General features: G+C 40.0%; 1 protein-coding gene across 3 annotated transcripts in view; it reads right to left on the reverse strand.

Moving 5' to 3' along the window:
- The window catches only part of LOC138268550 (dnaJ homolog subfamily A member 1-like), a 53797-nt gene extending 30044 nt beyond the window's left edge, over positions 1-23753 (reverse strand). The window contains exon 1 of one of the 3 annotated variants that reach the window (XM_069218294.1): positions 23517-23753. The gene's annotated coding sequence lies outside the window, so the exon portion shown is untranslated. Of the gene's footprint in view, positions 1-22882; positions 23040-23516 lie in introns of those variants that run through there. The other 2 variants (XM_069218292.1, XM_069218291.1) reach the window with 2 other exon arrangements.
- Between the last annotated feature and the right edge of the window lie 1058 nt (positions 23754-24811).

The following is a 24811-nucleotide window of genomic DNA, read 5'->3' on the forward strand; positions in this document are numbered from 1 at the left end:
GTCACAAACATGTATAAATAAAGAGAAAGACAAATCAAGTCTTCTGTCTCCCTGGGTCCTCGCTGCATGATCTAAATAAAGATAGAGCCATCAAGGGCCCGATACAATCATGAAGAAGCTACCGCCAAAGGCCTCAATTAACTCATCCTAATATTCAAGAGGCCTTCCTACATCAAGATTTTGCAATATTATTAAACCCTGACCAAGGGTTATAGACCAACAAAACCACAAGGGCAAGTGTGTGCAACATACAAACACATGTGAAATCTTTGTGAGAAGTAGAATAATGAACTGAACCGAACAACATTGCCCAAACTAAATGGATAAGTTTGGAAAATGACAAAGATTGAAGTTTATTATAGTTTCCTTTCAAACTGACTAGATGGAGAATGAGACGTCTAATATTATGAGGAACACAAGTTTATAGATTTAGGAATCCTCACTTGGTCCATACTACAGAGATACTCTCCTGACAAAAAACATATGGTGCTGTGCTGCAAAAATAATTGAGAAAATGTTTAAGACAAACTACCTATAAGGCATGACGTCTGTAACAAATGCTTAAACAGGCGAATGGTACACAAATAGAATAAAATGGTAAAAGATAACATAATGACTCTTTTACAACTGAATGTATTATTTATACTTGAATTCTGGAATTGAGTATGCACCAAAACTTTTTTCATATCAGGAAGCAAACGGCTGAGTTATGAAACTGTAGACTTTGGCACTGGACTGTCTCTAGGGCTTGTTTATTAAATACAAAGGCGATGGCAAACTGCGAAAAATATAGAACCAAGAAATACTCAGAAAATTATGAAGCTGTGACGATCAAAACCCCAAAAAACTCGATTAACTGTAATAACTACTTGCAAGAAAAGGAATCATCATGAGATTCTTAAACTAGAAGTCTTTCCCTTACTGATCTAACATCTTGTGCTTCTCGGTTGCTCTGAAATTAGAGGACTGCAGTAGAGGACCTCACTCACAGAATAATACCGCTCCAGCTCCCAGTGCAGAGCACTGACACTGTCGATTCTGCTAGAGCAATGTGGGTTAGCAGAGGGTAGTAAAAAAGATGTGTTCTAAGAAAGAATTAACCAAGCTTGGAGAGCGCATTTTCAAAGAATTCATGCCTTTTACTCGTCTTCATATGCTTGCTGGACTGAAAGCAGAGAAAGCATTTTAGCTTTAAAGGTGTTTTTAAAAATACTACAATGCCTATACCAGAAATTACGTTTGCAACTTTAGAAATGTATTTGCTAGAAAATGGGTTTCCAGGGGAGAATGAACTGACAAGTGAAGTATGCATATGTGGATGAAAAATAATTAGTTACATTTCTAAATCAATTATGAAACGGAATGAAGCCAGCCTATAAACGGACTTCATCCACGGGCGCCGGTTATTATTCTGGACAATCTAGCTGCCTAACGTGTAATGAAAGCCGCTTTGTGCTGCGGCGTGTCTCGGCTAAGAACGGGGCCTCTGCCGGGTGATCCTGTAGGCCACTGATAGCAGCCCAGTGGAAAGTTAAAAGGCAGGGCGATAAGCCTGACTGCTGCACTCTTATCTTAAATGCCACAGAGAGTTGATGCAAGGCTGCAGGAAACCACTGAAGACCATTTTAGCCTGTTAGCTCTCTGTATTGTGTGCTCTGCTTCTTCGTGCCCTTTGGAGTTTGTTGTTTAGTGTCAAGAAGCCTTCTGTGCTACAGCACTCGACAATAATTTAAATCTATTCAGGGACAAGAAATAGGCAACATGAAACATTTTTAATCTCACAATTGGAAAATGACTAATGACTCGCACTACTGCAAGCAGTACAGAGAATTATGTGAAACGAAAACTCATTGTGGAGTCAGGTTTAAAAAAAAAAAAAAAAAAAAAAGGATATTATAAAACCAGATTCCATGTCTAAGAGGCACTGGGTTTTAAAATAAAAACAGAAAAAAGTCGACCTGCTCCGTTAGCAACTTAATATCTGACCCTCTTGCTATTTGAACATTTCACGACTTTGAGGCCAAACACAGCTCTCTTTGGCAGGAACTTCATCAGAAACCCTTTGCTTCTCTCCAGAATGATTAAGAACACAATGTTACAAGTTTTTTTCCTGACTTCACCCAATCACTTCGGTGAGGAAAGCACAATGCTGCTTGCACACACTTAGAAATAATATCAGTATTTAGAACCTCCCCATCCCAATATGGCCACCATGCACAGACATATCATCACTCACCCTGGAAAGAGTGTTAAAAAAATAATAATTGTAAGATGATGCCATGCACAAGCATGCACACATGTAATAATATTTGTTATAATTTGAAAAAAACTATTCCAATATGTGTTAGAGCGCCTTTCCATCCACACATCCCCTAGCACAATGTAACACCAGAGTGCTCCATTAAATCCAGCTTTCCTGGCATATAATGCCACTGGAATCACATCTTTAGAAGGAACTGTGCATCCACACCAGCCCATGGCCTACACATTTTTTGCTCTTGCGGTTATACATTCCACTCTTTTGAGCCTAGGAATATCGCCAATACCATAGTCTAAGCTCTATGCAACGGGAATTTCTCATCTGCTTTTGAGAATTGTATATTACTTATTCTCTCCCTCTTCAGTTGATTTAGAAAAATGGCAGGTAAGTACTGCAGATTTGATATACATATATACATATATATATATATATATATATATATATATATATATATATATATATATATATATATATATAAAACCATTCGTTTCTCCCCTCCAGGAGCCTCTCTTGCCCGAGGCTGGTTGAAAATTCCAATCCAAGACCGAGAAATAAGGCAGCACTACCAGGATGAGATTCAAAATCCTTATTATTCCATTTATTACATTTTAAAGTGCTCGGTGCTCATAAACATGGTAACACATTTCGGCCATAGCCTTCAACAGACCATAGAGTTCATTGTGATAGTGCCCTTTTATATACAGAATAAAGAAACCCTCCTACTTCACACCCATCCTCCACAACCATTGGAGTGCTGTTGATCCAGTCCTGATTTTACAATGTTCTTTTTGTTGTTTTATTTAATTATAGTACCTTGATGGGAATACTAATAGAATATAGGCTTGTTACATTATAATACATTATCATATAATATAAGGGGTATTTTAATGATATTATTCCACCTGGTAAAGTACCCTTTAGTGATCATATCTATTATTACCCCATGATTGCATTATTGTAACCATATACTGATTCATTGCCTCATCTATATATAAGTCCAATATCCGTTCCAAAATATCAAGGACTGGCGTATCTTATCAGTCATCATTTTGCCTCTACCAAATTTTAACATATGTCATCTAGGGAATATTTGGAGTTAATTATATTGACATTCATATCGCTGCACCATATTGTGATATAGTTACATAGTGTCTTTATAGAAAAATATATATAATCAACTGTACACAAATAAAATCCAAGATTTCCTAAGTTTAATACCACTATATATCAAATGTGTGCAGTGCTGGTTATCTTTACAATCACACTATTATGATAAAGTATCTATCAAAGGAGCAGATGCATTTTTATCTAAAGAATGTTTAAAATTAATTTAATGAAATGTAACTCTCCAACAACTCATACTAACTGCAATACATTATAACCCATTAGTTTCTAAATATACTGACCAGTTTCTTCTCTTTTGATGTTAAAATTCATTTCACAGATTGTTTTTGTTAAAATCAAATGATGACTGAAAGGATTTTGATGGCTCAGAAAATATGTTAAAAGGGAAAATACCCTATAAAGTGCCTGTGCTTTACCCTTAAGAAGTTTTATTTCAATCAAATGCCCCATAAAGTGCATATACTTTTCAATTAATTCTATATGTTACTGATAATTATCGAAAAGTTAATTCTTACAGAGAATGCCTATTCATCTTATTTTTCCTGTCTTCTATCTATCAGATTGTTCTCATAGAGACATGCAATTTACTTTCAATATTGAATAACCTTCGTGGGATCTAATGTTCTAGATGAACATGTAACTCTGCATCTGCATTCAAACCCCATGGGCTCTCAGTTCCAATTAGGATAATCCATCTTGATTCAGTTCTCAGCAAATGTTATTCTTGATTTCCACCTCTGTGGTTGAGATTGAGGAGTTGCATCCCATTATATTGTAGTCCTGTGTATTCTCCATTGTGTTGTTCCCAAACATGCTTTGCCATTGAGTATGTCATATGTTTACTGTTGATTGCTCTCAAATGTTGGAGTATCCAAAGCTTTAATTTGTTCACTGTACTTCCCACATATTCTTTGCCACTTCTGCATTCCAATACAAAAATCACAAATGTTGTCTCACAAGTAATTCTTTCCCTAATTTTCAGGATCTTCCCATTGTACGTCTGAAAGGTAGAAGTATTTTTCCCCAATGGAACACGCTTTGCATTTCCCATATTTCCAAAATCCAAATTTGTTCTGGTCTAACCAGTTAGAAATATGTTTCTTCTGTGGGGCCATGAAACTACTAGACAAATGTTCTAGTAAGGAAAATGCTTTTTTGTACGTGACTTGTGTGTAAGCTGGTAATATCCTTTTCCGTGTCTCACCCAATTGCAATAGACTCCAATTTTCTTCAGGACTTGCAGTATCAAATCTCATAAAATATCTGATATCACATTCTTCAGAAATCACTGATGTATTCTTATTTTTTGGTATCAAGAGTTCAATTTGTTTGCGTTTTCTCAACCTCATCATTGCATCTTTTTAAGACAATATCTGGATATCCTGTCTGTATGAAGCACATGTACCTATCTTCCAACTGTCTTTCAAAGGCAGAGTCATCTGAACAATTCCGCCTTAACCTAAAAAATTCACCATATGGTATACTCCATTTGAGAGCTTGAGGATGACCACTGTTGGCATGCAGTAAACTATTTAAACTTGTAGCTTTTCTATAAGTCTTTGTGCATATCATATTCTCCTTTATATACACATCTATATCCAAATAAGTTATATTTGTTGCACTGATTTCATATGTAAATGTTAACTGTTGTGGGTTATCATTAAGAGAGATTATGAATTTCTTTAATGCATCTTGTTCTCCCTCCCAAATCAAGAACAGATCATCTATGTACCAGACCCAGAATACCACATGTTCTAAACTTTCCTGGTCATCTTCACACCAAATTGTTTCTGCTCCCCACCAATCCATAACAAGATTATCATATGTTTGTGCAAAGGAAGTACCCACCGCTGATTCTCTCTTTTGTAAGTAATATTGACTATCAAAGAGGAAAATGTTATGAGTTAAACCAGTGGTTCCCAACCTTTTGATTTCTGTGGACCCCCACTTTAACATTAATGGAACCCAGGGGTCCCCGGACTACAGGTTGGGAACCACTGAGTTAAACAATATTGCAACATCTCCAAAATCATCTCTGTATGTTGTGATAAACTGATAGATCTTGCTCTTAGAAAATATTTACAAGCCTCAAGACCATCCTCATGTCTTATGGAAAAAATATATAACATTTTCTCAATTTAGGTAGAGTTCCCCACCCATTTGTCAATCAGAGCCAAATCCTATTTAGGTGCTCGAAGTGCTTTATTGTCTCTATGCAAAGTACCAGTAGCTTGGTTGGTATTCCCTATGTTGAGCCCAAGTGCTTGATGGCTTGTTAGGTTTAAGTATGAAATCTTAGATACAAAATTCGCAGGCGAGAGGGTCATGGGTGACCATGCCTTTGTGTACCACCTCTAGAAAGACTCAAAACCACAAGTAACAGAAGAACACCGAAGGCCATTTTAAAGTCTGCCATATGCCCATCCAGTCTAGTTGCTTTCGATGAGTAGGCTACTAATGGTTCTTATGACCTCATCTTTAGTGATGGGCTCTTCCAATCTATCTCTATTCATGCATGATAGCCAGGTGACGGAAGCTCTGGTCACGTACTCCTGGAACCTTTCAGCATCAGTGGGCTCCTTTATGGAGAACTCTGCGTAACACCACTGGAAAAAAGCTTCCCCACCCACATACATCCTGCCTTCAACATCGTCATTACGAGCTAGATACTCCCCTAAACTTTGGTTAATGTTATTCATTACCAGTATTCAATACCATCTTTTCGGACATAGTTCCAGTGGGCCGCTGAGTAATGCCTCAAGCCAGTCCCTAAGGATTTCCAGAACTGCCAACAGTCAACTAGCCCAGGTCTGCTAATAAAGGCACCCTGGAGTAAAAGATAATTGTTGTACCCCATACTGGTTTTGCACCCTACTTATGGTCTCCTTTTATAAACATTATCACGTCATCCTTAGGTATGACAGATCTCCTGGCCAGGCCATTTGTGATCCGATAGTCCCTTCTTGAGGTCACAAAGTGGCTCTAACTAAACAGATTACTCAGCAACATGTTTACTATTCTGAAAGCACTTCTTGTTGCATGGACTACAACAACACTGTCCACACTCCATTTAAGATCTTTTATCATAAGCCTATTATTGATGTAGCTTCTGTTGTAGTGAATCAACTTTGAACTAGCATAATCCGAAGCTTCCGGTCCGGACACAGAATAAAAAGAATTTCTAGCTATTGCGTCAAGAATTTTCAATTCCATTAAGGACATGGAGGCGAGGATTATCCCACCCTTTTTGAAGATAATGATTATTAATGGTGTTCATAATTAAAACATTACGGTTATAATTCATTTATGATGTTCCAATATGTATTATTGTGATGCCCACCCATGTTTTTTTCCTTCTTCTTCTAAATAGTCAACAGCAGATTATTTGCACTGTTTCTTTTCATTAATAGGCTCGGATAACAGGGGCACATGAATACCAGGAAAGACGCAGCGGCGTGGAGCGTACACCAGAGTTCAGTTGGTGGCTTCATTTTGTTGTTCTTCGTTGGAGCTGGAAGAATTCAGTTATTGGAGTGCAGGTTATCTTGTTCAGTTATTGCAACGAAAGAGGTAGGACTAAGGAGACAAAGACATTTATATGGAGATCAGGCCTGGGATTGGGCATGTTATGGACTACTGGGAATGTAGGGATATGTAGTTTTTAGTGTTTTAACTCTGATTGGCTGCTGTGATTTTCTCAGTAAAGAACGAAAAAGCATAATCGTCGCCTCTGTGTCCTTAAAATAATTGAAAATTCTTGACACAATAGCTAGAAAATGTTTTATCTCCTTGTATCTTGTGTTTAAGCCGAATCCCAGAGTGCAGCACAGACTGTTCCTGTCAGGACTTGTGTCAACAATCGTACTAATGTGGCACTTTAGACAGATCAAGCTGTCCTTCGCATACAACTTGCAAACAAATCTTAATCAAGGCCCACTGTTGAAAATACTTACCCCTTCAAAGATGAGAAGATCTTTTAGGCGTTTTGCATACAACATATGGCAGATATATTTTGCTGTCAACTTCATGTTATACTATTAAAACCTACTAGTAGAGTGGAAACTGCCCTGTTTTATTGAAAGAAGATGAGAGTAAACAGTCAATTTTATTGGAAAACCGACCAGTCCACGTTTGAATGCTAATGTTAATGTGAAATCAAGACCCATTACTTCCTCGCCACACCAGCTGTACATCCGGTTAGAAATACTGACTTACAGGTGATTTTGAAACCAAGTTCCCACCATATGTAAAACGAACGTTTCACATGGGACAAGTCTAAAATGAAACAGCAATTTTGAGACCTTGGCACATCTGTTTTGAAACACCGCAGGCACACTTAGTCCACTGGACAAGTGTGCAATCTCTATTTATTGTTCAAATACAAAGTCAGAAAATAAGTTAGGATGTGGGAGGAAACACTTGCCAAAACTGGCCACCCAACAAAAAACAAGTAAAACATAATGCCTCTGACCTCCAACATCTTGCTGGCACTGTATCATATCAAGGCCCTCACTGACATTCATCTTGATATATTCTTCAGGAGCAATGCACTTTTTGTTCATTCTCGCTAGAGAAAATCCATTCATGCTGTAAGTAGATGCATCCATTCACACAGAAGGGGGGGGGGGGGGGATTATGTGGCAGGTTTACTAAATCATGCAGCAAGAAAGAGAAAAAGTGTAGAAAGGAACAACAAATTAGGCACATTTCGCAACTAAAGGTAAATTATAATGTACATTATCACTTAGCTATTGGACACTAACATACACTGATAAAAAAAAAAAAAAGGGATCAAAATCTTGATAGATACGCAAGTCTTGAGACAAAGATATGCATATCCAGCAGATCCTACTCAAAACTTTATTCCAAAAGAATCTGCGATTTTGTCTTACATGGAAGCAGAGGAATACCGCCCTTAAAGAGAGATGAACGGTGTTTTCAATTAATCTAAAGACTTAGTGCTCTCTTCAAATAACTGTTTATTATTTTGGGTATAGAGAATGAATAAAGTGTACGAAAGCACAAAACAGTGAGGGTAGTTTTTTTTAATTCCTGCTGAATTATATTTGGGTTTTAGTTTCCTGTTACACACACGTCGTACTATCAACAGGGGATGCTTACACAATATGAATTAAACTGTCACCGATGTAAATGCTTGAATAAAGACATCAACTGTGGAAACGTGAACAATTTATTTCCTGTAACTGACAGCCAAATCACTGCACTCAATGTACACAGATTTAATTAATATTTGACCCGTTTGAGATATAATGAACATTCTTTGTCAATATCTGTGAATACAAAAAATTTCTAGCTTTGCGTTAAGAATTTTAGATTCTATTAAAGACACGGAGACGAGGATTATGCTTCTCAATCTTTACTACTTAAAAATCAGCAGCCAATAAAAAAAAAAACAGTAAACACAGAAACACTAAGTGAGGCTTTGAACCCCACCTCTCATAACCACCAATAGCAGTCCAACATAGTCTATACACTGGAGAGGCACCATCTGACTTCCTTTTTCTTTGTAGCCGAGCTATACCATTCAGTGCCCAAGTCCAGCAAACTCTCCTGGATGGATAGAAACATCAAACCAAAGACACATTCTAGCCAAAACGAAAAACAGATGATCCACCAAAACGTCATCCTTGTTTGGAATCAGATTCTGAAAGAAAAAACAATTATGAGACTCAGGTATATTACAACCGATAAGTTCAATGGTGGGTAAAATACTTCATAACAATGCAGAGTGTGCAATTAACATTTTTATTTATTGGGTGCGATAATCCTCGCCTCCGTGTACATAATAGAATCTAAAATTCTTAACGCAAAGCTAGAAAATTTTCTATTCTATGTCAGGACCGGAGGCCGATTATGCTGGTTCAAAGCTGATCCACCACCAAATCAAAAATATGCACCACAGGTTTATAATAAAACATTTTAAACATTGAGTCACTAGACCAGTCGGCAGCTCTAAGATTATCTTCTAACGTAGAACCCAAAAGAAAAGCTTTTGACGCCATGGCACCTCTTTTGAAATGAGCCATATATAAAGACATGTCAATGCCTGTTTCTGACATCACCCACCGAACCCAGCGGGCCAAAGTAGCAGCTGACACCGGTCTGAAAGGTTTTTGAATGGCTATCAGAAGAGGGCCAAGAGGATCCGCTCTAAAACTCACAGAGCATTCTTCATAGACCTTTAAATACGTAACCTCACAGAGATTCACATTATAAGGAAAGGCCGGATAATCCACAGAAGCAGACATGCATTTTGTACGTTTAGATATAAGAAACAAAACTCCAGAAGGGGGAAAACAGTCTTCCTGCTAGATCTAAAGCTTTCACATAGGAAACTCTGTGACATGATATTAAACAGAGCAACATGGTCAAGTTGGCCGATAATTGTTTCATAGATAACAAATGATTATCAGGCCAATTGTTCAAGAAAGATAATACAATATTCACATCCCACGATTGTGAATACTGTGGTTTGGGTGGATTCGCCACCCTAATACCTTTAAGCAATTTACATACTAAGGGGTGTTGACCAACAGGTTTATTATTTATACATGAGTGTCCTGTCGAAATAGCTTTTCTAAAGTTAAAGTTATTTACTGACCTGTAACACAATCCTGTTTCAGCACATTCAGACAGGAAGTTTATAATGTCTTCGACCTCGGATCCCACGGGATCCACTTCCCTTCGAAGGCACCAACCCACCCAATTTTTCCATGACAGAGAGTATCTTTTGTGGGTGGACGGAGCCCAAGCCTGTCGTATAAAAGAGGAAGCTGAAGGCGAAAGGTCTTGCACTTGAGCATGTCTCCCGATATCTTCCAAGCCATAATAGACAGATGCCCTGATATTAGAAGAGGATGAGCTGATCCAGAAGGAGCTGAGGAAAGATCAGGAGCTGCAGAGGGAGAGCAATCGAGAGTTCCATAAGGGATGGAAACCATGGCTGACTCCTCCTTAACATGTGATGAGAATCGCAGACACTGCTTGACGAAGCAAGAGCATCGCTACTAGTGGGATCATGGCAAACGGGGGAAACGCATAATTCATCTGAGTTGACCAATCCTGAAGAAAAGTGTCCGCTGCTAGAGCTAACGGGTCTGGTCTCCAGCTGAAAAATCTTGGAATCTGAAAATTGAGACGAGATGCAGACAAGTCCACCTGACACAGGCCCATCAAAGACCTGACCTTCTGAAACACAGAAGGAAAAAAAAAAGTTTCCAATCGCTGGAATCCTTCAAAAAATGGTAGTTCCAATCTGCCACTAGATTGTCTTTGCCTGGAACAAATTCCGCTATCACCATGATCTTCCGATCCAGGCAAAGATGCCAAAACTCGCTGGCACATTGTCCATTTTCAGGAGAATGCAACAATTGCTACTAGTGGGGAGAGAGATCTAATGGCAAACAAACTGCTAAGAGTTCCAGACAATTGATGTGAAGTCTAAGCTCCTCTGAGGACCAACGAACTCCTGTCGAAAAAGGACCGCATCTCGCTTCCCAGCCCCAACAACTTGCATCTGACTCTATCACAACCTCAGGAGATTTTCCAAAAATGGCTCTGCCGTTCCAGGCCTCCATGTGAGACAGCCACCAATGGAGTGCCTCAAGGGCTTCTAATGAGATGGGAACCAGATGATCTTACGAGAAACCTTGTTGCAGGAAGTGTATTTTTAATCTCTGCAAGGCCCTGTTATTGAGAGGCCCTGGGAAGACTGCTTGAATCGATGAAGCCAAAAGACCCACAATCCGTGCCAGGGACCTCAAAGATACCATCTGTTTCGATAATGTCATTCTTAATTCCCTCTTGATCGACTTCATTTTCTGAGAAGGAAGCTTTCACTGAATCCACCTGAAACCCCAAGAATTCTATTTGCTGAGACAGGATCCTGGAAGACTTCTTGTGATTGATTACAAATCCCAGTTCCTGGAGAAGAGAACCCACACCAATGCAAGTGAGTTAGTAACAGGGATTGATCTCGTGCCATGATTATCATGTCATCTAGATAGATTATCAGGTAAATGCCTCTCCGCAAAGGTGTTCACTGGTTTCAATAGTTTGGTGAACACCCAAGGAGCGGAAAACAGACCGAAGGGGAGCGTCAGATACTCATACCAACTGTTTCTCAATTGAAACTGAAGAAACCTTTGGTGAGAAAGAGCTATGGGAATCGATAAATAAGCATCCTTGAGATCAGGACGAACCATCCAGTCTCTGTCTTGAAGTAGATCTCGCAACAGATGGATGCCCTCCATCTTGAAATGGCGATAGACTACAAATGGATTGAAATTTCTGAGGTCAAGGGCTAACCTCTGACTGCCCCCATTCTTTTGCACCAAAAAGACGTTGCTGCAAAAACCCATCGGATGATGGGAAGTTAATGCAATAGCTTTCTTTGCCAGCAAGTCTCGAATTTCGCAATCTATAAAAGGATTTGTCTAGTTGGGAAAAGGACAGGAGGAGGGAGAGCCGGTTGCTGAAGAATGGCTGATAATTCTATGGCGTACCCTTGTACTGAATTCAGAACCCATACATCTGAAGAAATGGAGGCCCATTTTTTAATGAAATATTTTAGTCTGCCTCCTAAAGGGCTAGAAGGAAAATTAAGATTTATTACCTGTGGGGGTGTTATCAATGGCTCTGAAACCTCTGCCAGCCCCTCGATTGTTGCAGTTGCTGGATCCTCTGTATCTGGAGGGCTAGAATCCTGCTTGTGAAGGTTCTTGGGTATAAGCCCTGCGCCGTGAAAAATTTCCTCTTGCAGGACCTTGCTGGAAGCCTCGGCCGGTCGAGCGCCTCAAAAAGGGGGTTGAACATTCTTTTGAGAGAGGACTGAGATTGGTGCACAGACGTGAAGGTGTTTACAAATTTCGCAATGTCTTTCACAAATTTGTCTCCAAATAATTGCCCATCAGCTAGGGGACCTGCTTCAGCAGAGGCCAGATCTACCAATTGCGGATCAATGCGTAATAAGACTGACTACCTTCGCTCTGATGCCAAAGCACAATTCGCATTCCCAAAAAAACAAATGGCACGTTGAGTCCACCCAGCCAAAACCTCTGGATGAATAGCAGCAGCGGTCTTCTGAGCCTGGAGAGCCAATTCCAGGATTTTTGCAAGCGGTCCTGAAACATCTAGAAGCTTGTCCTGACAAGCCTTTAGGGCCCTGTCTATTCCTTTTTTCAAGTCTTTATTGTATTTCTTGAGAAAAGTCATCATAGTATTATTGATTTCACGGGTGACTTTCCGAATATGCAACTGCATATAGTCTGACACCGCAGGGGCTGGAGCCCAATCAGAAGATCTGGGATGAATATTATCAGAAGGTTCGAAAGTAAAAAGGGGAAGGAGTAAAAGAAGAGGAAAGTTTACGCTTCTTATTCTGTTTCTTCGTTTGGAAAGACTGATGCAAAGAAGATGAATCAGAGCCAGAATCCGCAGGAGGCAAAGATATAGGAGTAGGAGGGTCTGTAGCGTTAGCGTAGGTATGTTCAGAAGTAGAAGGTAGTGAAATATTGGCCAGCTTGCTCTTGTGAGGCCAAAGTTGTTCTGAAGAAGGGACAGACCGAGATGAGGTATCTCCAGCAGGAAGAGACGGTGCAGACAGACCAGCTAAGTCATCAGGTCTTTTAGACAAAAGGTTCTAATGCAGAGGTAATCACTTTATCTAAGGATTTTTGTACTGAAGAATCAATAACCTGTTCAAAAGAGGGATCGAAATAGTAATCTTCATCCTCGTATGGTCATACATCTCTAGGCCTTGCTCATAATCAGACATGGTAAAGTCACAACTTGAATCTTCCAAGAGAGTTTAAATAACTCTATCGCAGTGTCTGCAAACAGTCTTTAATTATTACAACCCCAGTCAACTTTGGTCAAGGGCATCGGGAAAAATGTACAAGAATCTGCACAAGAAGGTGAAATCACCAAATTATTGCCACAAGGCGATCCAGGGTTCAGGATTGTCGTTATAATGAAATAGGCTCAATTAGATTCAATGCCCCCGTTCTTGCAGCCTGGGGCCGGCGTCCGTCATCGTATGAGGAGGGAAGCTGACAAAAAAAACTTCACCTCCCCTCCCTTAGGATGTGCGCGCGTGTGTAGCCCAATTGGGCTACCACGCGCATTTCATTGTGTGCTTCGTGAACGTGTCTGACTCAGCAGTCGCGGACAAACAAAATGCTCAGAAGCACCTCTAGAAGGCGCGGAACCGCCGCCGAAGCAGCGCTGACAAATTTGATTTTCCTGTCGGCAGAAAGGACGCTCCCCGACAGGAAAATCTCAGCATAAATTTTAAAAGTGAATACTGCGGGCGCAACACGCACCCTGGTGTGCGACAGGGGAGTGCGTTAACACTACCAAATACCAAGGTGAGGGTACACAAAAAATCGATATTACAGTAAAAATACTGTGAAATGGGGCGGCACTTATCTGACTGCAGAGCAGCAAAGAAAGAGGAGGTCAGATGGTGCCTCCCCAGTTTATAGACTATGCTGGACTGCTATTGGTAGTTATCAAAGGCGGGGTTCAAAGCCTCACTTAGTGTTTTCTGTGTTTACTGTTTTTTTTTTTATTGGCTGCTGTTTTTTGAGTTGTAAAGATTGAGAAGCATAATCGGAGCCTCTGGTACTGACATTGAATTGTGCAACAGATACTGGATATGATGTCATGTGCAGCATGGTCACTTATACGTGGGGAAATAAAAGCAGAGGATTCATTTATCAAGTACTCGTATTTAACAGCAATTGCTGCAATATGTGTGGAAGATGTAGTTCACTGTCAGAATTCCAACCAGGTTGCTCCAGGGCTTCATCTTCTGTGGCAGATACCATGGTTAGGTGCGTTCAAAGTTATTTATTTCATTTTTTAACACACTGACAATGTTTTGTCAAGTTCCTGACATTCACCCTTCGCAAACCTTGCATTTCTTTCTTGATTTACCATCGCATTTTCCCATGCCACGTTTTTCTACGAGTGGCAACATATTTTTCAGCACATGGTGAAGATTGTCACATTGGTCAAATGCAGCCAAGCTCAAAATTGTATTCAGAATTTTTAAGTTTACATTTCGTAGAGGATTTCCACTCATATTGCCACATTGCAGAAGAACACCAACCTTTTCTGCAAAGTATCTCCTAGAGAGTATCATTTTGTTGATATTAAGTATGGATCCACATGATAAATGCTAACAAATGCAAATATTCATGCAGGTGTGAAAGTGAAAAACTGTGCAAAGTTTTCTAATAAGCTTAGCGAATGGTTTAACTCTGAGCTCAGAAAAAAATAGCACCTCTAGCAAATATTCTACAAGTATTTACTATTGAATGCCACTTTAGTGTGTTCCATTTGGAAGCACTCTGCGATCGGTCTTATATTTCAGAGCAAGGCACATATACGTGGAGATGTAAGAAATTAATTTATGTAGCAATACAAGAACGCCTATTCTTGCTGAGCTGCGATGCTTTCACTTCCAGGTTGGATAGGAAAACCTGTTTTATTGCTGCGCGTCAAACACAGCCTCAACTAACTCGATTCCTCCGTCTACAGGAAGCTAGCATACATATCTAAAATAAAGAGCAGGAGGATGTTGTGCCTACATTCTACTGTATCCGGGCTAAGTGGGTCTTAAAGAGCCATTCAGAGATGTTTGTCATGATAAATTGCAAATAAAAAATAATAATAATAATAAATAGAAGAAGTTCAAGTTGACAAACCTAGCATCTGTTCTATATATCAATGGATTGCAGCAGGTATTCAGAATCCACAGCTGGAATGACCACAGTTTCTGAAGATTTTGCACTTGTCTCAACAAGTGAAGTCTTGACTGATGCTCCAAGATTACACGTCACTAACAAATGCTGAAAGAGACACTACTTAGCTGCACAGTCTGCCTCTGCATAGCAAGTGTGAGTAATTATTTTCTGTTGGGACAAGCGTCAGACCTCCCAGTGCCTGGATGTCAACAGTGAAGTTAGCAGCAACAGCACAGACCTCTGGCCTTGCACAGCTTCCAGACTGCTTAGGAATCGGGGTCAATGGGTTAAATACTGCTGGAAAATAGAATGCAGCATTGTCTCTGTGAGAAGATACAAGAAGTTCACTGGCATAAAGTCAAGTATTATGACAGTTACTCTGCTCTCGTTTCTCGCGATCTGGATATGAATCTGTAAAGTAATAACACACCATCTTCTCAATTACTAAAGAAAGGAAGAGATTCATTTCTGAAGGTCTGTAATTACAATCACGGGGAGATCACTACGTACACTGGTGCTACGAATGGCCATGCCTCTGGTCTCCTTTCATTCAAAGACAGGTGGGCAGATTGGGTCAGCGCGGTAAAAAAAATGGCCCATTTCAGATTGAATGATACAGGCAACTTTTCTACACCTTGCACCTCATTTCAATGGCAGGGGTGAACTGTGCCACTACCTATCTACAGTTATGAATATCAAAACCAATAACGACATCAAAAGAAATGCTAAAAACAAAACATCTCAACCCAGCATTTTCAAACATCTTGCAGAAACATCACTCTAAGTGACTGGCCAGCACTTTTAATAACTTGGGTGTAATGGGTAAGTCTCAGGAAGGATTCTGGGACAGGAGCAGAAGCATTTCTAGTGGGCAGCTCTGATAAGCCAAAATCTACACATTTGTCTCCAGGCTAGTGCAGTTAGATCACTCAGAAGCCTTTGATACAGTTGATCATGCCATGATACCTCTAAGAAGGGTCAGATAGGTGGACCAGTTGTTATTGTGGTTTGACTATTGCTCTTCAAATCCTATTACCCTGATGCCTGACCGTTATCTGTTCAGACCTGGTCGGCCAAGAAGTCCTCAAATAAAAACAGTAATAGACCAGAAATCCTGCTGACTGGGAATGAACCCTCAGTATGGTCTGAAAGACTCTGGCCTGACACCTTTAGAGGTCCTCCAGTACCTGCCACTACAGCAAAATAGCTGGGTTCTGATATTCAGATCCACCTGCTTTCTACCATTACAATGTAAAAAAAAAAAAAAAAAAAAAAAAAAAAGAGAAGAGGCTCCTACCTTTTATACCCAGAAAGAGGCGTGGCCCATTTGATGATTAAATTGTGGCTCGCCTAAATTATAGCAATGTCGTATTTACATCTAGGCCACCTCGAGCTCAATTAGAGTAAACTCAAGAGCTTACAAGCGATTTCACTCATTTTTGCTCTTCTGAAATTTGGCAAAGTGTCCAAGGCACTGAGGTCCTTGCAATGGCTTTCTATGTGACAATGGATCGAAATTAAGGTGCTGCGCCTTGTACTGAATAACTGTTCAAATTGCTTTACTGATGTAGTTAATTAAAACCATGTAACACAAGATTAAGCCAGGACCCTGTTTAGCTTGACAGTAGTTGAAACACAGTGACATACACTGTGTAAGACATAATAGCTTTAACATTACAGTTCTTGTCAACAAGCGAACAACAAACATTTTCTTTCAGTGGCTAACATAAAATCAAAAACACATTTAAAGGTGTATAACACACCCAGTAAAACAAAGTTTAACTGTTATGGCACACGCACAAAGATGGAGAAAGTAATAAATACTTCCTCCGACTTTCAACCCCCCCCCCCCGACCCCCCCCCCCCAAAAAAAACTTTTTGTTTTTTTAAAAACACAAGGGCGGAAACATATGACGTGGTCAATCGATTCTCTAGCATAACCACAACAGAATCGGTGGCTTACCCCACAATTCTTTTTTATCAAAGGATAAAGGGCTAGATGTACGAAGTATTTCCGAGACTGGAAACGGCCCATTCCCAGAACTGAGCCATTTGCGGCTGCAAAAATGCCTTTTGGGACGTAGGAAGCCAAAACTGAGCCTGTAACTTGTTACCGAATTGCAATTTGAGTTTTGTGGTTTGGTATTTGGCAAGGCTGTTTTATTTTAGGGCATCCCTTCCTAATACTGAATTGGAAAGGTATGTACAAATGTTTTCTGACAGAAATATGGTCGCTAGACATTTGCAATTTACCACCAATTGAAAGTTGGTGGTAACCCATTTGGAAATAGGAAAGTGTTCCAACACCGCCACCTCCTCCCCCAAGAGACCCCTTCCCCTTTGAGAATGGTTAGAAAATATTTAGTAAGAGCAGGTAGTGGTCCCACAGACCACTGTCCAGTCTTTAAAATTGAAATTTCAAAGTTTCATTTAATTCTATTTAAGTGCATTCCATTTTCAATTAAGAAAATCGTGCTACGTAAAAAAATATATATATCTCCACAACGACTGTCCCCGTTTGGTGTGTTTCAGCGCACTTTCTTCAGCAGCGGTGCAGGTGAACGGTAGGAAACCCCGTAATAAATCAACATAACATTCCTTAGATTTCTTCATGGACCACCTCACTCCGAGATCTCATATTTCAAAAATTCATTTATTTAGGCTCCATTCAATTCGTCATCAGCACAAAAACCGCCCGCGGGCGAATTGAATGGAGCCTAAATAAATGAATTTTTTAAATACGAGATCTCGGAGTGCGGTGGTTCCTGAAAAAATCTAAGGAATGTTATGTTGATATAGATATATATTTATTGAAAAGCAATCACAGACATGGTGATCTGATGACCCCAGCAGGCCACCATCCCTGTGATCGTACAGAAAAGTAATGGGTCAAAAATTGCAATCTACCTTAATATTATTCATAGCTAACGAAACTCAAGAGTTTAATTACATTAGGAATAGCAATTTCCTAATTGTGCGCCCTTAAATAAATAGATAAAAAATAAATAAAAACTAGGTAATTAGGTAATTGCTGTTCCTATTTTTCATACATCTAGTCAAAATTCAGTAAACATCAAAGAGGCCAAATCGCAATCTAAGGTTAAACATTTCCAGGAGATTTAATTAACCAGACACTGTGAGAACTGGCAACAAGAAAACAATCCCGACACCAAGCTGCTATGTCGCTTGCCTGCCAACTGCTTGGCTTTCATAAAACAAAAAAAAATAATAATAATCTTGAGCTGCAGTGAGAAAGAAAACTTACGAGGTCACACAGATTATTCAGGGCCCCGTCGGGCATCACATCATGCTTTATTAACTTGACCGTGTACAAATATCACCCCTACCCTCCTTCAGCGCTCCTTTTAACATATCTACTTTGGTCTTCCTAAACCTAAACCTGAAACAAAACGTAACAAATCTGCATTCTTTATCACTGCGTGCTTAAACCACAGAGAATTGAAGGCTCATTTGGATAGTAGTGTGGGAACTCGAACCCCAATAATTCACTGAACCCCAATATTGAAACACCTCAAAATTTTTCCTTCGACAATTCGGCTCCAACACCCATGATTTTGCGTGGGGTGTCACCAACCTACACAGAATTAAACCAACAATTTAGCAGAGTAAAATCAAAATAATACTCGGACAATTCAATAATCTAGTTCTGTAACAAAATAATGCTAAATGTTTTATTACAAAAAATAAAAATCACAATATAAATGATACAGTGAACTGTAATAAATGCCACGAAGGCTCAAACACAAAGTACAAAATCAGATGTCTCTTAAACCCAATTAAACAGGTTAAAAGGATAAAATATAAGTGTCAGGGTCATGAAGAGAACCGACAGCATCCTAATTGAGAAGGAAAAGTCTCAAGTAAATACGACAGTGTCTCAAGAGGTAACTGAGAGGTCACCCCCAAACATACAATACATGGGTGGGGGGGTTTAAATGCACATTTTAGCATAAACAATTAGCAAAACTACAGATTTGGCTTGACAGGACCATCGTTAGCTCACAGGGGACAAATCAAAAGCAAGATAATAATTCTAATTCTCAATAGCACTAACAGATTCCTAAGGAAGAAAAGTTCTTCCATTAGCTTTCTCAGCAACAGCAGTCTGGAGATGTAAAATAAAAGAAGAAACATTCAAAGCAAAGGCTCATACATTAGTGTGTTTACAGTCTTCCAGCGGACCTTCCCGCGGAAGTGTCCTTCAGAATGTTACATCGGGAACACGATGGAAAGCTTCATTCACAATACATGCTCAGGAAAATTACTAACTACGTCATAATACACTGCTTCGCAACTGTGGACAGCGATGAAAGTACATCCATTTTAATAAAATGGTGTTTATCACAAAAATGTTTCTCAAATTGTGTTTCTCACAAAAAATAACTACATTGCATTATTAAGCATACTCCTAATCATTAAAATATATAAAAACTTCAGCTGTAGCTTCATTAATTCGCTGGTTATGACTGTATTCATCATAGATATCATTAACTCACACAAAGTATTTATCACCCAAAAATGCAAAAATTGCACATCATAAAAAGCTTTCATAGTAGTTGGCGGCAGGCTATACAGATGTATAAGTGGTTGAAGTAAATTAAATCTAGCTAGCTAGTACATGCTCTCTGGAGTACTTCTAAACCACATTCTAATTCAGGAAAGAATTTTGCTTGTTATGTTTACTGTACGGACCCAAAGTTTCTCTCTGTCATCATCATTCATTGTTTTCCTACACATTCTTAAATCTGGCTTTCTGCGACTAGTGAAAATTAAGCATTTTAAGAAAGATCACAGTGAAGATAAAGGTTTAGAGTTCTTGGTCCACAATGCCTTTTCTTTCCGTCCTAGACATATATATGTACAAAAATAAACCTTAAATACAAGCACTGTGCAGGGCAACAGACAGGAATGATTACAGACAGCCTGCAACCAGCTAGAACAGTATGTTACCACCAAGTTCTCTCCATCAATGGATTTACCCTCTCCACACCTACTTCCCTAGGAGATGGGACCCTTTGCACACAAAGTTTTGATGTGAAGATCCAACAGTCCGAAAGGTGTGGATTATGTACTACGGTCATTTAAATGAAATTTGTTTCAAGAGCTTTTCCAATCAAACGGACGACTGGTGTGCGAAGATTAACAGTGATTCAATAGTCAAAACTGCGTGATCAAGAATAGATGCAAGAAGACATATGCCTCAAAGGAACTGGGGGAAACGCACTAAATGTTGAAAGAGTTGATTTTGTTCCAGAGGTTTCATAAGGAATCTATAGCTTGCTATTTAGATGGGTGGTAGGAGGCACTCGCAGTGTTGCCTTGAGTGTAGGGCAAATCAATGGCGTCGTGTATTTTGACAGCAGATAACTGAATCACGATAAATACAACCGTTTAGAGAAACTTTTCTGGTCCTCGTTTGACAAAAAAATGTGCTTGTTACCAACACAATTTGAGATTCATTTGTCAGCATTTCTGCATTTATTATAGCTTATTCATCTGACGTGCTGATCATCGAGAATACTGATTTCTTTAATTTAACAAAGGAGACAATGTCTCCATCTCTTAGCATTGTTGGGCCTTGCGGGTCTGGAGCCATTTAGAAAGTCATCCTTGTTCTTCTAAAAAACATACTAAGGCTATACAAATGAAAGTGACATAACCTAATCAGTTGAGATTGGGAAGAGAGTGAGAAAAAGAGCTGGGGAGGATGCTGAGTGAAGTGAAAGACTACAAGGCATGTAAGAGAGAATAAGAAAGCGGAAATACGGAGAGGGAAGGAAAATATCATATTCCAGTGCATGACTGGTAAAAGCATAACATGATTCTTTTATTTGTCAATTTAAAAAAAGAAAAAATTATAGTGGAGACTTAAAATGTGACTAAAAACATGATGTTAAAAGGAGATTGCCCACTCAGTGTTCTTGCATGTAATACACAGCTAACATTTGTCCAGATTCACACAATTCTCTTCTTTAGCCAATACGACACATCTCCCACTTCCCCACAGACCTTGTTAAGATAAAAAGATTAACAGTCCACTCAGTCTAAATCAGTTACTATTCTGGACATAGCATATTCAGAAGGACTGCAATGCCAACTACAATGTTTAGGTTAGCAAAGGCTTAATACTTCTATTCAATTTAACAGTTTAATATCACTGATTTATCAACAAAATGCTCTCCGGTGTAACGTAAGCATCCTTGCTTCTGATGAATTAGACAAGACAACTCCTTAAGTACTGTGAATGATCCTGTTTGGTACCAGAAGAGTCACAACCAAACAGACAAGGGCTGCATCAACAGCCCTCCTCACATTCAAAGTGACATCTCTTGTGAAACAGTCACATGCTACCAGGTTCAGCATATGTGCCAATACACAACAGGATGATGTTAGAAACATTAACATTATTAAAACCTTAAAAGTAGGGGTGGGCAAAAAATTCTGCTCTGCCAGCGGAGTTTGTGGCGTTTTGCCCACTTTGCATTCCGTTTGGAGAACAGAGTTTCGACAAAACTCCAACTGCTGCGGGTCAGAGTTTTTTCAAGCATGCAGCTCGCCAATGTTAAGTTGCATCCACTAGCAAGATTTTCGGCAAGATTTCTCAAAATGGGCAGTTGCGACCGTTCGTGGTGAGAAGCTGCTGCTCGAGCAGAAAATCTACTCAAGAGGCATAAAGAGGCTGTGCCCATTGGCACGCCGCGTGGAGCCATTTGTGCTGATTTTACAGCGCCAATCAAGGTCCTGGCACTAAAAATCAGCGTGAGCAGCGCAGTGTGCCCGCATTCCACACGCGAAACTCCACGAGTTCTGCCCCCCTTACTTAAACCTTTATCATTTCAGCTCTATAAAGCCTATATATTATGCCGCAAACATTGCCAGACATGTTCTAAGATACACCTTTTGAACCTGTCACTACAACCTTTTAACTCCTTCCAAACTGGACACATTTAAAGAAAATGAAAATAAGATCCTTTTCTCCGTGTTTTTTAACATGTGCTCTTCTAAAGAATAAAGAGTATACCGTTGCCAATCATTCATTTGTATAGAAATATATCGAAAGCTATGAGTTGTCCGCGAACAAAATAGTAGTGCAGCACATATGTGAAAATAGACTGCCTCCGTTGCTCTTCAAATAGGCAATTAAGGTGGCAAACAAATATTGCAAGTTGCATTTCATGGCTTCCCGCCAAATGCAGTGATCACTTAAAATGAAATCCATGGACTTAGAGTTCTCCAAATGTGATGTACAAAAATTAAGTAAAAACATTAGGCAACATATACCACTGCCAAAAGGCTCTCATTTGAGCAACTACTTATTTCCCTGCATCTCTATCTCCAAGTGAATTTCTCATTCCCGTTTCCACCCAGGGCCGCACTGTTAATGTCCTGCAATCCTTAGGCGTTCCCTTAATTCTTTTGGACCTCTGTAGTGACCCGAACACATTTTCCTGCTTTGATCAGCCCCTTATACCTGCCTGTCCCTTCCCTGCATTAACAACCCTGGTATTCCCCTCTCTCTCCGTCATTCTCTACCCATACCCTTCACTACCACACCCTTTGCTTGCATCCCTCTATCTGCATCCCTCTATAGTCTTCTTCCCTCCCTTGTATTCTTCCCTGGAGCAGGGTCCAATAACCGTTCCAGTACCCATGCCTTCCTGCCCCTCTTGTTCCGTTTTGCAGCCCTTCTTGTACCGACTCTTACCTGTCAATATCGCCTACACCCCGGGCAGCCGCCTGTCAAGACCTCCCTCTGGTGTTTTCTCACCTGTATTGTTGCTCGGACCCTTGAATTCCTTGCCGAATTCTCTCGAAGCCCGGTAACGCCCCTCTCCGTTTTCCCACCTGGTCATTGGTGAAATTCATATCAAAGAAACAGAAAGAGGACACAAGGAGCAACTCCGTAAAGAAAGTAACGAAATCGAGCGGCCATTTCGGAAGGGAGCATTGACAGATAATATTTGACAAGATAGGGAAAAGGAAAATAAGTTGCTTCTTAGACCGTAAACAATGTTGTATCGCTACTACAGCTCTGTTTTAACTTTTATTGCAATCATAGTTTAATGAAGAAAAATGTACATCACTCAGCTAACATATTATTTGATTTCTTTGGATAAAACTGGTAGTTCAATTAGTATTCCTTATTGAACTCATTGTTTCAATTTTGAAAGGTACATTGATTAAAAAAAAAAAATCCTTCAATTATATGGAACGCTGTGGAATATATTGCATCGTCAACAACAGTCCTTCCTCTGTGTTTAATAGAGCTCCCGATGATGCCTCAATAACCGTTTTACAAGTCGGAATGCGTTACGTTTATGTACGACATCCCGCCTTACCTTCTAACAATTTCCAAACTATATCTGACCCGCCTACAGCCTTGGGCACTCGGCTCATCTGTTTTTTCGGAATCAGGCTGCGACGAAAGTCGGTAAACAATAAATAAAAAAACACAGAATGTGGCAGTACTACGCCGCATCCGATTCCGTCACACCACAGCGATAAGAAATATAGTTATGACAATGCCAGCCTGTCATTTTGTGCGGTCAAGCCGTCTCGAGGAGGTCAGTCGTGACGTCAGAGGACGTACCGTTTCGTCCAACGTGCGCACGGTCGCCCCACCCCCGAGAACGACGTCAGGAAGGTGACGTCAGTTTACCTCTGCGCGGCCGCTGCCCAGGTGCTGAAATGGCGCATTGGCCTTTTCGGTCCCGTGTATAATGCGGTTACTCGCCCGTTTGCCCTTTAGAATAGGGCAATCAGACGTCCCAGCTTTCAGAGAACTGTCCCGACACTTTCCTTAATTTTGAATAGGTTTCCCGGTCTTTGGGACAAATGTCAACTCATCAGGGAAAGGAGAATTGAAAGGAATGCTCGGCTCCCCCATAGACTGAAATAGCTGATGTAATTTATCTTTTTTGTTTCATGGCAGACCAGGAGGAGGTCAGCTGCTCGCCCTCAGCAGAGGGGAGACAGAGTGGTAGGAGGGCCGGGTGTTCAAGGTAGAGGTCCTGCCATAGGTAATGTTATGTAAATATACCCATGTAAACGTGTGCCTTTTATATGTAGGCACACGTTTACAAGGGTATGGGCCAGATTTATACCCTGGTCATTGTCAGCCGTTAGTCCCACTTCTATTTCTGGCCTGGTCTTTGCTTCTCAAAATTTGGTCATCCTATCTAGAAGTAAGCCCTTTAGATGAGATAAAACAAAAAACTGCTGTCACTCCCAGGTTGATAATAAACAGTAAGCATACATGCTAACAGACCCGATTGATGCATGAGACTCCAGATTTTTTTTAAAGCCCCAAATGGTTTTATTTTAGATGTCACCCGCTTAAAGTCCCCCCTCTTCATTGTAAATCGGGGGGTGGGTGTAATTCCCCTACTTATTTTTATTTTTCAAAATCGCCTCTCACCAGGTTCAAAGTGTTGGAATGTGGTGAAACTGGAAGAAGCTTGAGTGATTAAATGACCTAGAGCCCATATGTAACCAGCTTACAGCTCTGTCAAGTTTAGAAAACTCTCAGGGGCGAGAACTCATGAGCACATTTGATTATATCATTAAATAACAATAGTGATTGCACACCAACTTTAGTTGGAATTACATCATTCAACGTACAGTGATAAAACAA

Source organism: Pleurodeles waltl, chromosome 12 (genome assembly GCF_031143425.1).
Source record: "Pleurodeles waltl isolate 20211129_DDA chromosome 12, aPleWal1.hap1.20221129, whole genome shotgun sequence".
In the NCBI taxonomy this organism is placed as follows: domain Eukaryota; kingdom Metazoa; phylum Chordata; class Amphibia; order Caudata; family Salamandridae; genus Pleurodeles; species Pleurodeles waltl.